This window comes from Apostichopus japonicus, chromosome 19 (assembly GCF_037975245.1).
Source record: "Apostichopus japonicus isolate 1M-3 chromosome 19, ASM3797524v1, whole genome shotgun sequence".
NCBI lineage: Eukaryota > Metazoa > Echinodermata > Holothuroidea > Aspidochirotida > Stichopodidae > Apostichopus > Apostichopus japonicus.
In genome coordinates this window covers 3,931,291-3,946,209 of record NC_092579.1, presented here as the reverse complement: position 1 = coordinate 3,946,209, position 14,919 = coordinate 3,931,291, and the positions used below count along the sequence as shown (strand labels likewise).

General features: G+C 40.0%; 2 protein-coding genes across 3 annotated transcripts in view; both read left to right on the top strand.

Annotated features, from left to right (window-relative positions):
* The window catches only part of LOC139960271 (uncharacterized), a 135,413-nt gene that overhangs the window by 83,706 nt on the left and 36,788 nt on the right, over positions 1 to 14,919 (top strand). The window lies entirely within an intron of this gene.
* LOC139960272 (uncharacterized) overlaps positions 4,047 to 14,919 on the top strand; it is a 79,837-nt gene continuing 68,964 nt past the window's right edge. Inside the window, exons 1-2 of the mRNA XM_071958522.1 lie at positions 4,047 to 4,409; positions 8,831 to 9,003. The gene's annotated coding sequence lies outside the window, so the exon portion shown is untranslated. The remainder of the gene's footprint in view (positions 4,410 to 8,830; positions 9,004 to 14,919) is intronic.

Genomic DNA, 14,919 nt, shown 5'->3' with positions numbered 1-14,919 from the left:
TGTACAATTCGTGAGCCGTTTCCTTAAGTTTTCCACGGAGAACGAATGACATCTGCGATGACGTCATTCTGAACAGAGGATAATAACAACACGTTGTCACACGATAGCATGACTCATGGGCTGCGGCCTATACGGAAGCCTTTAATTCCATTTCTTTCACTGAGTTGCCGGCGATTCTGGCACTCGTCTAGCTGAGCCTGGCTACAGTAGCTATACTGACGGCCGTGACATTATCAGTTATTTGCCGAGAGGTTTTTAACTTGCAGGCGTCGGGTGATTGGATTGGTGAATGAGTTTATCAGATGAAGAACTGGAAAATCGAAATAACCGATAAAGAAGCTCCCGTTCTTCTTTTCTCTATTCAGCTTTCCTTCTTACTTCCCCTTCCGCTCTCTTCACCTTTTCTCCTTTTGCCGACAGACCCAAAATTTGCCGACAGCGACCAAATTATTGGGGGGTGTGACACCCCCACACCCCCCCCCCCCCCCGCTCGCTACGCCCCTGCACGCGGAATTATCCAAACTGTTTCCAAAAGAACCGATTCTAGCCTGCAATAGGGCCCAAAATCTCAAAGATTTACTTGTTAACTCAAGGTTTAATACTAACGAAGAATCAGCTGACTCTCAAGGTTCACACGAAGCTCTTTTTGATGCTCTTATAGCTGCACTATGAGTCCATAAAAACTCGTGCACAGAAAATAGATGCATTTTGAGAACGAGACGCCCAGGCCGAATATAAAATATTCAAAGGCTACTACTGATGAAGCTCCTCCTATAAAGTTTGAGAGCAGAAACCGGTCTAGTTGGTCATAAGAACCTACACTAGTCTCTCCTACTATTAACAGTACACTCAATTCACCTAATAGGTGCAATTATGTTTCACCACGAGGAGCATGCTATAAGTTCATGTTCCTCGGGCCCTCCCTTAAAAATACTTCAGGTTTTTGGCGACTACGTTGCGTTAGATAGTGTAAAACCGCCTACACCACCTTTCATTCAGATAATTATGATATACTTGCTAACTGTGCATTGATTTTCCCTGACAGTAATAGTCAGCACTATAGTACTGAGTCGTATCTAATGAATACGTGATGTCGCGTAGGCCTGATAATTGCCTTAGTTTCAAATTTGGAATAAAAACGATCGCGTTTCAGGGAAGAGCAGCTGGATATATATTAGGCTTTTCTTTCACCAAGTTATGCCTATTAGGAATTTGAAGTACTCCCACATAAAAAAACGCAACTGATTTCCAAAAAGGGGGGGCCGGGTCGGCCCCCCCCCCCTGGATCCGCCCCTGGGAAGGAACATCGTAATCGCATAAAGCTTCCCTAACCAGGCTCTGTCATGATTTATTGTAGTGACCATAAGTTGTGGCAAATATAAGATGGACTAAGAATGAAATGAAATTTTTATTTGAACTCAAATCGTGTGTTGTTTCATTTCGTTCATATGTAACTATATTACTTTGACGCACATGGAGACAAATGAAATGTTTTATATTCCTGTAATTTACACTATGAACATTATTATTTGTCATAATAAACCGTGATTTAAATGCAGCGACATAATAAACACACAAAGACAAATGAAGAATATCATTTTCTTCTCCGTTTACACTATCACCATACATATAATTACCAATAATTTTAACAAATACAACATATATCAAAATGATGATAAAACATTAAAAGACAAAGACAAAATGTACACACAGATACAATTACCAATAACTATTCGCAAGTACAACATTTGAAATCCATAACACATGCCACACTATTATCCAATGTTAACTCGATGCCAAACTATTATCCAGCTGTATAGTGCAAATTATGACACCCGGTCCGGATCCGAGTGAGACTTAAACCAGTAATGCTAGCCAACTCACTTTAAATCTGAAGTTGGATTAGAACTGAGTTGGCCGAACTAAGGCCGACAAACTAGGCTACAGTGTAAGTTACTAGGCCTAAGTATCCAAGCCCTAACTTATTTCCCCTATTTGCCCTAGCCTATGGTAAGTTAGGCCTAGGCGACAAGGGCGGCGGAAGCACTTTTAATCTGGGGGGGGGGGGCACCGACGTCGAAGGGCACTTTGCAGAAATTCGATAGGACTGATGCAGCCTCATATTTAGTACCATTTATAACTCTTATTGTATTATCTTATTTGCGTATACACATCATTCCATTAACGCCCCCCCCCCCCCTTCAAGGAAAAAATGCATACTAGCACTGCAATATGTGCAAATTGGGAAACAAGGAACAAATTTTCTTTCGAGACAAAATGAGGTGAAATCATTATAAAGTCCAAGTCCCTGCAGACGCGATTAATACATGCATGAAAGCAAATGACCTGTCAAAATACAAAAGGATGGGGTAGGTTATGGGATATTAAAACTATACTCATTATTCATAGTAGGCTATAAATGGCTTCTGCTTATTACAAAGTCACAATGTAATATAGCAATGCATTTTTGGAAATGCATTAGGAATTTTTTGGCAAATTGAATATGCATAATGGCACCATAGGCGTAGGAGGCGGGGGGCTGGGGTGGGGCTGGGGGGGCTGCAGCCCCCAACCAAAAATGTTTGTGAAAATTCGGGCAATATATGCTGAGAATTTTTCGGGCACCTACTGAAAGAAAAATAATTCGAATGTGTTTTTCAATGGTTAACCTGATATTATTATGATCATTATTATTGTAAAGACTTCCCCAATAATTCTAACCAATATGGAAGGGTAATAACACGGCAAACGATTGTATGTTATTGGCATGCGATGTAATAACCGATGCCTGCCTATATGATATACACATTAAAATGTTGAACGCGCGCGGAGCGCGCGAACAATCTTGGTTATATTTTCCGGGCAAGCCCCCCCCCCCCCCCCAATCAAACTGGGCTCCTACGCCTATGAATAGCACTCACCAGAATGTTAGAAACCTTGTGGTAGTAAACATTTGAGTTTGACCCACAGAAATTCATTAATACTTCTAAATTAGGATTAGATCTCTTACTGAAATATCGCTGACCTAATAAGGTGATCAAGAGTACAATTTTCATGTAGAAAAAAGGGCATATTTTTAACCTGAGGAAAAGTGGGGGGAACGTGCCCCCTGTGCCCCCCCGGTTCCGCCGCCCTTGCTAGGCGATCGTTAGCCTAGGCATGTGGTCTAACTTTAACTTAGTTTGAGTAAGTATTAGGGCAATTACACAGTTACATTGTGATGCTTTGGAAGGAATTTTAAATTTCAAGTGCAAATAGTAGAGACAGTGCAAAGGTTTGAAATAAACTTTCATATTACAGTTCATCTCTTAATATTTTAACATTGATGCAGTATGAAAAATGTATTCAAAGTCTTTGAAATGTATGAAATAGTTACGTAGTGCTGATATTCGACTATTTATTTTGTAGTCGAGTAATCGCACATTCTTCTCGTGGTTACTCGGTTACAGTTATGACGTCATCACCGTCACTTTACATTGCAGAAATACAGTCAAACAAATCCTTTTCTATGGTGGACTGTCTTTATTTTTTCTTTGTTGTCTTAACGTGTGGTGACTAAATCATTGGAAACATCTATCAATCAAAAACTTAACAGCTTTCAAATTTCGAATTTCGAATTTTCACCTCAGGGAGACACACAACCCTATATATTTGAGTCAAAAACAGATTAATCTGACGACGATGACAACCATACAGGACAAAGCAGCAGTCAATGACGTAATGCCAGCCAATCGCTTGGAGAATCTAGACTGGTATGAAACAAACATAGTGTACATGTTACATGTATATGTGAAAAAATGTGTTTTCTGACCAAGAGATTTTCATTTGATCGACACGCGACTACAGTGTTATTTGTTGACTGCTGTGAGTAGAATGCGACACTTCGGACCAGTTACTGCTACTTCCTCCCTGCATATGTGATTGCGCGTTGGCTTTTATTATTTATATATCCTATGCAGTGTAGAATACTCTCTGAATGATAAAGACTTGGCATTTTGCTTGTCGTGGTCCGTATTCATGTGAAGAACAAACATATTTTTCACCTGGAATGACTCACAATGACTATTCACGGCAATAACGCTAACTCATTCAAAATGCTCGACGAACCCTAGCTTTAGTTTGGGTGTAACCGACCTTACTAGTTAGTTCCCATTTCGTAGACCGTCCTTGTTAATACCGTCAAAAATTAATCTGCATACTTCAACAGTTTTCTGTTTCATTTTGACAAGTTTCAAGCTGCATCTTGGTTCCGCTTTGTTCCTCCTACCAACAGGCGTAAGTGCGTTCTCTCCTTTTAGTGGATCCCTATACATTTGTCACCAGTCACCAGCCTAGTGCACCATCTATACCAACACATCCAAACGCTATCAGGCAGACAAATAAGTCACGCCAGCTAACTGTATTTGTCAGTGAGTATCGCCCAAACCAAATAGTAGCCTGCATAATTTTATATCTTTGGGTTAGTTAACAAATGTTTAAAACTCAGATTACTGGCTAGTCCTATACCAACTGCTTATGTCCTTTTGCCAAATTTACAGTGTTGGGAATATGTTGCAAAATAGAGCCTTTGTATGAATTTCTATATAATTCTAACAAGGGCTATGTTCATAGACTGAAATATTCTAGGCTTGAGTTATTACCTAGGCTAACCTTAGTTAGACCAAAGGAAAGGCAACGTACATAGGCCTGAGTTAGGCTATAAGCCTTTTTTCCTAGTATTGAATTGTTAGTGATCATAAGCCCAGGACATCATAATCGTCAACCCATGTTATTCTGGCATGTGGATCTATCGTTAGAAATACAGTTTTAAATAAAACGAGGTGCGTTTTTTTGTCATTAAAATCAAAACATTAAAACGAGTGTCAGTTCTCCGGGAGTCACATGTATTAAATTACTGCATTAAAACTTTCACACTGTTTGGTTGTTTATGGTCAGCTCTTTCCAGCTTTGTTTTAAACACCACACAATGAACCATATATATGTAGTAGTGAAGTAGCTAACCTACGTATTGTTTTCTATCAGCTCTACATATTCTGCACTGAGAGCTATCGCGATCCCAGTCATTGTTTACTCATCTATTAATCAAAGTAAGGCATTTCAATGCTGAAATATAGTTGTACTTTCGATTCCGATAATTTAACTCGCATTTAGAAACGCAACCTCGTAGGTTTCCAAGGAAACCAGAAACCAAATGCAACTGATTACGAGATACAGAAGACCTATAAGTTGTTGCTCACCACTGGATGTAATGGCTGACTTCACTGCCATGACTAGAGTTCCCTGCTGGACCTCCTCCTCCTTGTCGGTTAGTTATTTAAGTTTGACGTTCCTGTGTTCTGATCAACAGATACAGAGCTACACTGGGTGTTGGACCGACGCGTGTCTTTTAAATTCAAGGGATATAGATTTATGGAATTAAACATGTTAGTTTTGCACTGGATTAATTCATATAGTATTCTAGCTGTTCTTGATTGTACATTAAACGGCTTGGTGGTGATTGAGGACCCGTGTTTCATTGGAGATTATTTTGAAATATTTCACAACTGAATATGTTACTAGAATACCTTTTTTTTTATTTCATTCTCTAATTTAGGTATAATTATATGATATAATCCATATTCAATGTACAGTGTGTTCGTTGACCTTATACTAACACACACCGCTGATGATAGTCGTGGTATCCTGTTGATACAATCAATGTTGTCCAAAGGTGAACAAACGACATAAAAGGGCCTAGGCTATATGCATGGAAAAACCAACACTGTAAAGACTTGGACTTGGATTTTAATATATTATGAATCAATATATGAAATATTAAGCTATAGTTTTAATTTAAAGGTTGGTGTTATAGTTGGTGAACTTCCTAGTTAAATAATTTACAAAAAAGGAATAAATTCTGCATATGTTCTTATCATATACACATAATATAAACCCGCACAAGGCAGTTCTAGCCCAGGAAATATGCCTCTCCCCCCAAAAAAAAACGAGGGGTAGGGAGTGACAAATACCGAAGGGAGTGGTATAGAGACTTGACGTTTCCTTTCATATGCCGTGTAATCTTAGCGCATTCCTAGCCTACCACGGGAGCATTCGCCCTATACGTTATGTTTGAGGAATTTACGCTAAGATAACGTAAGTGAACATTTGAAAGTTGTTTCTATGCTGTCATTTTGATGCCTCGTTTGTGTTCGCAACACGGTAACATGTGTTACAGGTGGCACAGTAACTACTGCAAAGCTGTTACACGTTGAACTAAGAGTCCGAAAGGTGAAAATGCGCGGCGGCTGGGCAAGGGCGGCGGAAGCACTTTTAATCTGGGGGGGGGGGGGCACCGACATCAAAGGGCACTTTGCAGAAATTCGATTGGACTGATGCAGCCTTATACTTAGTACCCTTTATAACTCTTATTGTATTATCATATTTGCGTATACACATCACTCCATCAACCCCCCCCCCCCCCCCTCAAGGAAAATATGCATACTAGCACTGTAATATCCAATGTGCAAATTGGGAAACAAGGAACAAGTTTTCTTTTGAGACAAATGGGGTGAAATCATGCTAGTTGCTAATGTAGGAATCTTCCGAATTAGAGTTTATTTCTTATTAATATCTTAACAAATTTTCCATTCGAAATAGCTTTGAGTTTGACCCACAGAAATTCATTGAAAGTCAGGGGCGTAGCCAGGATTTGCAAAGTTGTATGCACGACTATCTGAGCGGAGCGCGACCATCGGTTAGCGCGGAGCGTACAAGAAAATTTTTGGTTTTACAGACCCCTCAGATGGCCGGAAACGGCCCTTCCCGAGTGTTCATTCTGGTTCCCTGGCCTCTTGCTAACTTGAGAGACCTCAATTTGTATGTAGAAAAAGGGCACATTTTTAACCTGAGGAAAAGTGGGGGGCACGTTCCCCCTGTGCCCCCCCGGTTCTGCCGCCCTTGCGGCTGGGTAACGAAGACTACTCCCTAGTTGTATACTAGTTGTATACTGTGTACATGCGAGATTCAGATGGTAGCCTAACTTTTTTCTAATCGTATTAGTAAATCCATTCGATTGAAACATTCTTCACGGACAGATGATAGTGTGCAAGTCTCAAATAGATACAAAACAGATTTACAAAACGGGACCTAAGACGGGGGAGGGGGAACCTAGATTAGCCTTATGAGTAGCTCTACGTCTAAATTAGGCCTTAATATAGTGTATAGTTTACCACGTCAAATACTCATAGACTCCTTGTCCAGTCGCGCAGTTCTTTGTCTTACATGGAACGTGTAACAGCTTTGTAGTAATTACTGTGCCACCTGTAACACATGTCACCGTGTTACTAATACAGCGCAGTAGTACCGTAATTGATGACATTGTGGTACATGAACAGTAGTTACTGTACTAGCTATGAGTATCGGGTGCGGCTTTAATATTTGTACACCAATAAATAAACTGTGTCTGAATTTTCTAAAATTCCCTAACCACCATTTACAAGAGATGCGATGAGGTCGAACAGGATGTGTGATTGGTGACAATCTTCAAAAAGGTAATAAAGAAAAAAAACACTATTGGGAATCAAACTCTTGGTTCTCAGGCAAAAGTTTACATCTGGTTGGTCATTTCAAGCCCGAGAAGTGCCATTTCCGGTGATCTGGGGGGTGGGGGTATCAAAACCAGAAATTTTCTTGCAACTAGCTCGAGCTAAAACGAAACTAAATTATTGCATGGGTAGTCCAAGGTGCTAAATTACGTCAGTGTTGCCTAGGAACTCCTGAAATTAAGAATTAAAGCAGTACAATACATATATATTTAAGGTTTCACTGAAAACCGGTATACACTGAACAAGGCTTACCGCGTTCAGTTTATTTAAGAGGCCGAAATTGTGCTCCAATGGCAATGGAAGTTAAGGCTGTTCCATGGAAGAACGAAGCTCATACAGGAAGCTCAGCACCTTTCGCCTGCATGCATGTGCACTGACAAACACGATGAACCGATTTTGGAACATTTTTGTATCCACTCTATATACTCCCGTCCGAATCCCCCAACCTCACTCTCCCCCGCCCCCCCCCCCCTTCCCCAACTAACCAAAATGTCCAGTATACTCTGATGTGAAATACTTACTTCATCTCCTTACTTTGTCAGGTTTCTAGTTTGAATAATAACGGTAAATCGTATATAATTTCCCATGGGACCGTTTACTACACAAGTCACAAGTCCGCCGTAACTATATGAAAGACGCTATAAAGTTATTTGCTTTTTGCAGACTGATGTTTGACTGGTTAGATAGACCAATATGGTGGCCCACTTACTCGATGGAAGTTAGATTGAGGGATAGGAATATCTCAGGCTATGTGATTATCTTAATGATGATCTGTAGACTTAACAGGAAGACCACCTGTTTTGATATTAAGCCAGTCCCCCAACCCCTCCCCTCCCCGGTCCCGCCCTTCCTCTCCCTCCCTTTTCGAGAATGAATTTCTATGTATTTAGTAAGGTACGACATCACATTTCGAGTAAGATTCAAAAATGTTCAATTAAACAAGAAGGACAACATACACGAACTGCTTTTAATTCAATTTTGACTTAAACATCACGCGATATGGTTTATATGTAGGAGGTCAAAGATTAGTTCTATCATTTTATTAATTTGCTAGATACCAGATCAGATCAAGCCTGTTCTCCTCTTTTACCCTAACAGTCAACCCTCCACTACATCTTTCGTGCGCCACACTTCAGCTGTTCAGCGTTTATTATATAAAATTCAGGTTTTTTTTACAGTTTTTAATAAATTTTTTCATACTCTGATCAAAATCATATCATTTCGTTGTCTTTTCAATTATCTCAAAGGACCATCTGTTTGAAATTTGTGTTATGACTTCACGCTTCGTTGACCTGCAAGAAACTCAGCATACAAAAAAAAAACGTATCGAACTATATCAAGAACAAGGTTATATTCAAGACCTATCGAAGAATATTAGCTGTACCTCACCTGAACCTGTCTTACAGAGACGTCTATTATTGTAAGTATACAGAAAACATTTATGAATGTTTATTAACAGCACTCCAGTATAGGGAAGTATATGATTGTACAACATGCTTACACGGAACAGTTTGAATAAAAACATAACATAAATTCCTTTAAATATAATTTCCTATTTTCTCACGATTTCGTGGTCTTTTTCGGCAGAGGAAGTCAGTAAGTCTTTCTGTAATCACTGTTAATTACAGTTGGAGCTTATTAAACAAGATTATATGCTTAATTACACCAGTATGAGTGACTTATATACAATATGCTTCTCCCCCTCTTACATGGTTATGTATGTAAATACTTTATGTGACTATTTACTCTATTCTTGGCTTTGATAAGCAAACAATTACAAGTAACTTATACATTCATGTCAGCGTGTGTGTATGCTGTAAGTTTTGGTTTCGATGAGAATCATAATCAATGCAGTCATGATGACTTGTGTTTGTGAGTGGATGTGACGGCTAGATTGTAAACATGCTATCTCAACAACCACAAGTTAAGTCATGCTTATGCTGGGAAGGGGGGTTGCACCATGATATGTATATGTGCCTTATTGTTTGTGGTTCTAATCTAATGAATATTAATGAGTGGGCGGGCTTTAATATGAAACTCATAAAATGTCAATATCTCTTCACCCCTATGTCCGACTCAGTTCAATCTTGGTATCATGATGTAACTACACAGATACCGTCCAAAAATTCACTGATTTCTTCACAAACATTACAAAATTAGACAAAGCCCTGACAGAGAAAGAAAACGAAGGATGTGCAAGACTTGTCAGAGATTTCAGAAGCAACAATGTGTCAAGAATAGATTTATGATGAGGGACTTCTGGCTTGTCAACCTTTTGCTGTGGGCACTTAATTAGCACCATCGTACGCAAACATATTTATTCACAGATTGGATTTGGAAAAACTATCATTTTCTACGCTTAAGCCGTATCATTATTACAGATATATTGACAATATATTTTTCATCAGGCCACATGGTGAAAAACTCGCTCGTTTTTTTTTTTTTTTGTACATGTTGATTCATTTTATGACAGTATTAAATTTTCTGTAGAAGTCTTACAAAACCAAACATTTTCGTTTCTGATGGTAATCGTAACTTTTGCAGTCATTCAGGCGGATGAATGTGTGCATGTATATGTGCATGTGACGCCTTGCTTTTAAACATGATATCTCAATAAGGGGAGCTTTTACCAATCTCATATTTGGTGTGCAGGAGTACCACATTGAGTAAAAGAAGTCTATTGGTTTTTAGAGGAGTTCAAAAGGTCATTTGGGGTCAGATTGTGAAAACCTTATAAACATGACATCTCAAGAGGGAAGCATGGACCAATTTCATATTTAGTATGTAGTTGTGGCACGTTTAGTTCAAGATCCCTATGGCTTTGGTAAGGTCAAATGTTATTGGGGGTCACTCGGGTCCAAATTGTGAAAACCTTGAAGACACCATATTACGAAGATATGAGATATGTCATACGTTTTGTTGAGTTGTGACTTTTGTAAATTGAGCTCCCTAGGCCCAACGGCTGTCAGTATTAGACACCAAATTTAAATAAGAAACGCAGGCCTAGCCTGAAAACTTCTGTGTAGACATTGAGACCACATTACTTTTGTGATATAGTGTGTAAGTCAATGCGGCTTTTAAGGGGCGTATGCTACCTGTAGCGTTAAGCTTAGTCTTTTAGGTTATGCCTTCATAAGCTTTAGCTGTCTAACGTAAGGTCATGGATTCAAGCATAATTCTGCGGGATACCCTAGGCCAAATGCTACGAAAAGGATCATGCCTCATTAGAATTAGAAAGGGATGTGTCTTATTGTGTATTGGTTGTATAGTTTGTGTGTACCTCACACAGTAGTTTCACTGAATGTATTGCTTCTGTTGCATTGTGTGGTTGTGGGTTGTGCACACTGTTGCTCGTGTGTGGATATGTAAATGTGGGAAATAAAACTATTTTCTTCAGTTTCAGAGTAATATTTTCATTTGGCATGTTTGAGGGGAGGAATGAATTCCCTTTCCTGAGAATTTGATGGCCTGTAAACGCCATTGTTCTCACTTATTGCCCGTTGACCTTACACTCAATACTGCTCTCTGATTAAGACGCTGTATTGCTTAGTGATTGGTTGATAGCTGATTGATAAAGCCCAGCTGTTGACTTATGGCAAATGCACATACCACTGGTCCAAGTTATTGGCAGAATGAACCTTCGCTTTTCATATTGTTAGTGTGAGGACACGCAGGTAATAAATAGGCAGGAGAGAGTGTTATTTGCTACCACCGCTTGTTCTGGTGGCCAATGGGTTTATTACTTCTTCTCTCACATAGCATGTTCGAGATTATCCCACTTCTGACACCATTTGTGAGGACACGCAGATAATAAATAGGCAGGAGAGAGTGCTAATTGCTACCACCGCTTGTTTGGTGGCCAATGCGTTTTTTACTTCTCTCTCACATAGCATGTTCGTGATTATTTTAAATGACTTCATAAAAAAAAGGACTGGGCAGCACCTTCAGGTGGTTTCCCTCAATTACGTCTTAAAAAGCGACATCTTCTGCAATTAACTCTACATTTCGAGCGTTAATTTGTCTGGTGTTCGTAGTAATGATAATGTATAATGGGTCCAGCAACAAACGCCGAAAGGGACAAATGTACAGCCAACACATGGCTCCCTGTGCGATGCACTACATTAATTACATATGCTTTATGGGAACACATTGATGGACCCAATTCTTCTCGCGGCTACTCGGTTACAGTTATGACGTCATCATCGTCATTTTACATTGCAGAAATACAGTCAAACAAATTATTTTTCATGGTGGACTGTCTTTATTTTTTCTTTGGTGTCTTAACGTGTGGTGACTAAATCATTGAAAACATCTACCAATCAAAAACTTAACAACTTTCAATCTACAAGTTTTCTTAAAATCCTTCATAGTAAATCAAAACTTTCGAATGAATCTACGAGGCTACAACAACTACTATCCCTAATAAAAGCATGTGTAAAAGTAAGTGAGTCTGACATTTCGATCCTAGCAGTATCTCCTTCAGAGTGTGAACGGCAAGTAACATAAACTACATGGGACACATACAAACACAGAATACAGGCAGGTTAATGAGCAGGGTGAACACAAAAGAGATTGATGTTAAAAGGATTAGTAGAAAAATGATGGAGAGAAGAAAGAAACCAACCTGGGGAAGAGGAGTGGTAGGAAAAAAGGGACAAAGGGAGGATTTAAGGAAGAGGGTAAAAATAACTGCAGAAGGAAAAAGACAGGAAGGTGTGGAGAAGCTAAGAGAGCTAGCTAGTAGAAGAGAAGTGACTGAGGGGGAAGCAAGAGGAGATAGAGGGAGGGGGAAAGCTGAGACAGACGGCTCAGAGTCGTATACAAGTCCACAGTCTAAACAGGAAAGGGATGAGGATTTTAAATTTTTACCTCAGGGAGACACACAACCCTAAATGCTTTAGTCAAAAACAGATTAATCTGGCGACGATGACAACCATACAGGACGAAGCAGCAGTCAATGACGTAATGCCAACCAATCACTTGGAGAATGTAGACTGGTATGAAACAAACATAGTGTACATGTATATGTGCAAAAAGTGTTTTCCGACCCAGAGATTTTCATTTGATCGACACGCAACTACAGTGTTATTTGTTGACTGCTGTGAGTAGAATGTGACACTTCGGACCAGTTACTGCTACTTCCTCCCTTCATATGTGATTTGCGCGTTGGCTTTTATTATTGATATGTCCTATGCAGTGTAGAATACTCGCTGAATGATAAAGACTTGGCATTTTGCTTGTCGTGGTCCGTATTCACGTGTAGAACAAACATATTTTTCACCTGGAATGACTCACAATGGCTATTCACGGCAATAACGCTAACTCGTTCAAAATGCTCAATGAACCCTAGCTTTAGTTTGGGTGTAACCGACCTATTTCGTAGACCGTCCTTGTTAATGCCGTCAAAAATTAATCTGCATACTTCAACAGTTTTCTGTTTCATTTGTCAAGTTTCAAGCTGCATCTTGGTTCCGCTTTGTTCCTCCTACCAACAGGCGTAAGTGCGTTCTCTCCTTCTCACCAGTCACTAGCCTAGTGCACCATCTATACCAACACATCCGAACGCTATCAGGCAGACAGTTAAGTCACGCCAGCTAACTGTATTTGTCAGTGAGTATCGCCCAAACCTAATAGTAGCCTGCATAATTTTATATCTTTGGGTTAGTTAACAAATGTTTAAAACTCAGATTACGGGCTAGGCCGATACCAACTGCTTATGTCCTTTTGCCAAATTTACAGTGTTGGGGAATATGTTGCAAAATAGAGCCTTTGTATGAATTTCTATATAATTCTAACAAGGGCTATGTTCATAGACTGAAATATTCTAGACTAGAGTTATGACCTAGGTTAACCTAAGTTAGACCAAAGGAAAGGCAACGTATATAGGCCTAAGTTAGGCTATAAGCCTTTTTTCCTAGTATTGAATTGTTAGTGATCATAAGCCCAGGACATCATAATCGTCAACCCATGTTATTCTGGCATGTGGATCTATCGTTAGTAATACAGTTTTAAGTAAAATGAGGTGGTGATATTTTTTTGTCATTAAAATCAAAACATTAAAACGAGTGTCAGTTCTCCGGGAGTCACATGTATTAAATTACTGCATTAAAACTTTCACACTGTCTGGTTGTTTATGGTATGCTCTTTCCAGCTTTGTGTTAAACACTACACAGTGAACCATTTATATGTGTAGTGCATCCCACAGGGAGCCATGTGTTGGTTGCACATCTGTCCCTGTCGTCGTTCGTTGCTGTACCCATTGACACATTATCATTACGACGAACACCAAACAAATATTACGCTCTTTAGAAATGTAGAGTTTTATTGCTGAAGATGTCGCTTTTTAAGAAGTAATTGAGGAAAGTTACCTGAAGGTGCTGCACCTTCGTTTTTGTTTACGTAATCATATAATATAATCTCGACCATGCTATGTGAAAGAAGCAGTAATAAACCCCTCAGCCACCAGAACAAGCGGTGGTAGAAATTAGCACTCTCTCCTGCCTATTTGTTCCTGCGTATCCTCACAAATGGTGTCAGAAGTGGGATACATGCAGAACAAATAAGGCATCAACGAGATAAAGGGCGGTGGCAGTATGTCGTCCAAGGCACTTAAGGACCTCCAGAAGCAGTTGGATGGGCTGGCGGCGGAACTGGCTAGAGCAAAGGTGGGGAAACCAGATGCGCAACCTAATACGGTATACGTTTTGCCCAGTGAAAGGAAGCTGCGTACTTTCACCGGGACCGATGGCCTGCCAGTGATGACCTTTGTGGAGGACATCCGTACAGAATTGAAGTTGAGAAGGTTGCAAGGGACCGATGAAACTGAATTTGTCATGACGTACCTAGCTGGAGCTGCCAGACAAGAAATTAGGCACCAGCCAGATAAAGTGTCCTCCGATGCAGATGCCATCCTCCGTACACTATGTGAGACCTTTGGAGAACGGAGGAGTCAAGGTTCGGTGATGCGGGAAATCTGTAGTAGCGTACAGAAAGATGGCGAAACTGTATCTGAGTTTGCTTTCAAATTGATGGCTCTCGCAGATGAGTTTGCGAAGATCCCTGGAGCCCCCAAACCTGTAACTGCCATCAAAGAACAGTTTCGGGACGGATTGTTAGATGGGGTGCTGCGACGGGAGTTGAAGAGGCTCATGAAAGAAGATAAAGGAATAACCTTCATTAAATTAAGGGACTGGGCACTTGATTTGGCGGAAGAGGAAAGCGATTTCGTACCGAGGCGTACTCGACGAGCAGCTGTTAATAGTACGGAAGCTGCTACTCACCAACTTTCTGCTGTGGTAGAGAACTTGCCAGCACTGTCCAGACCCAGGCAGATATC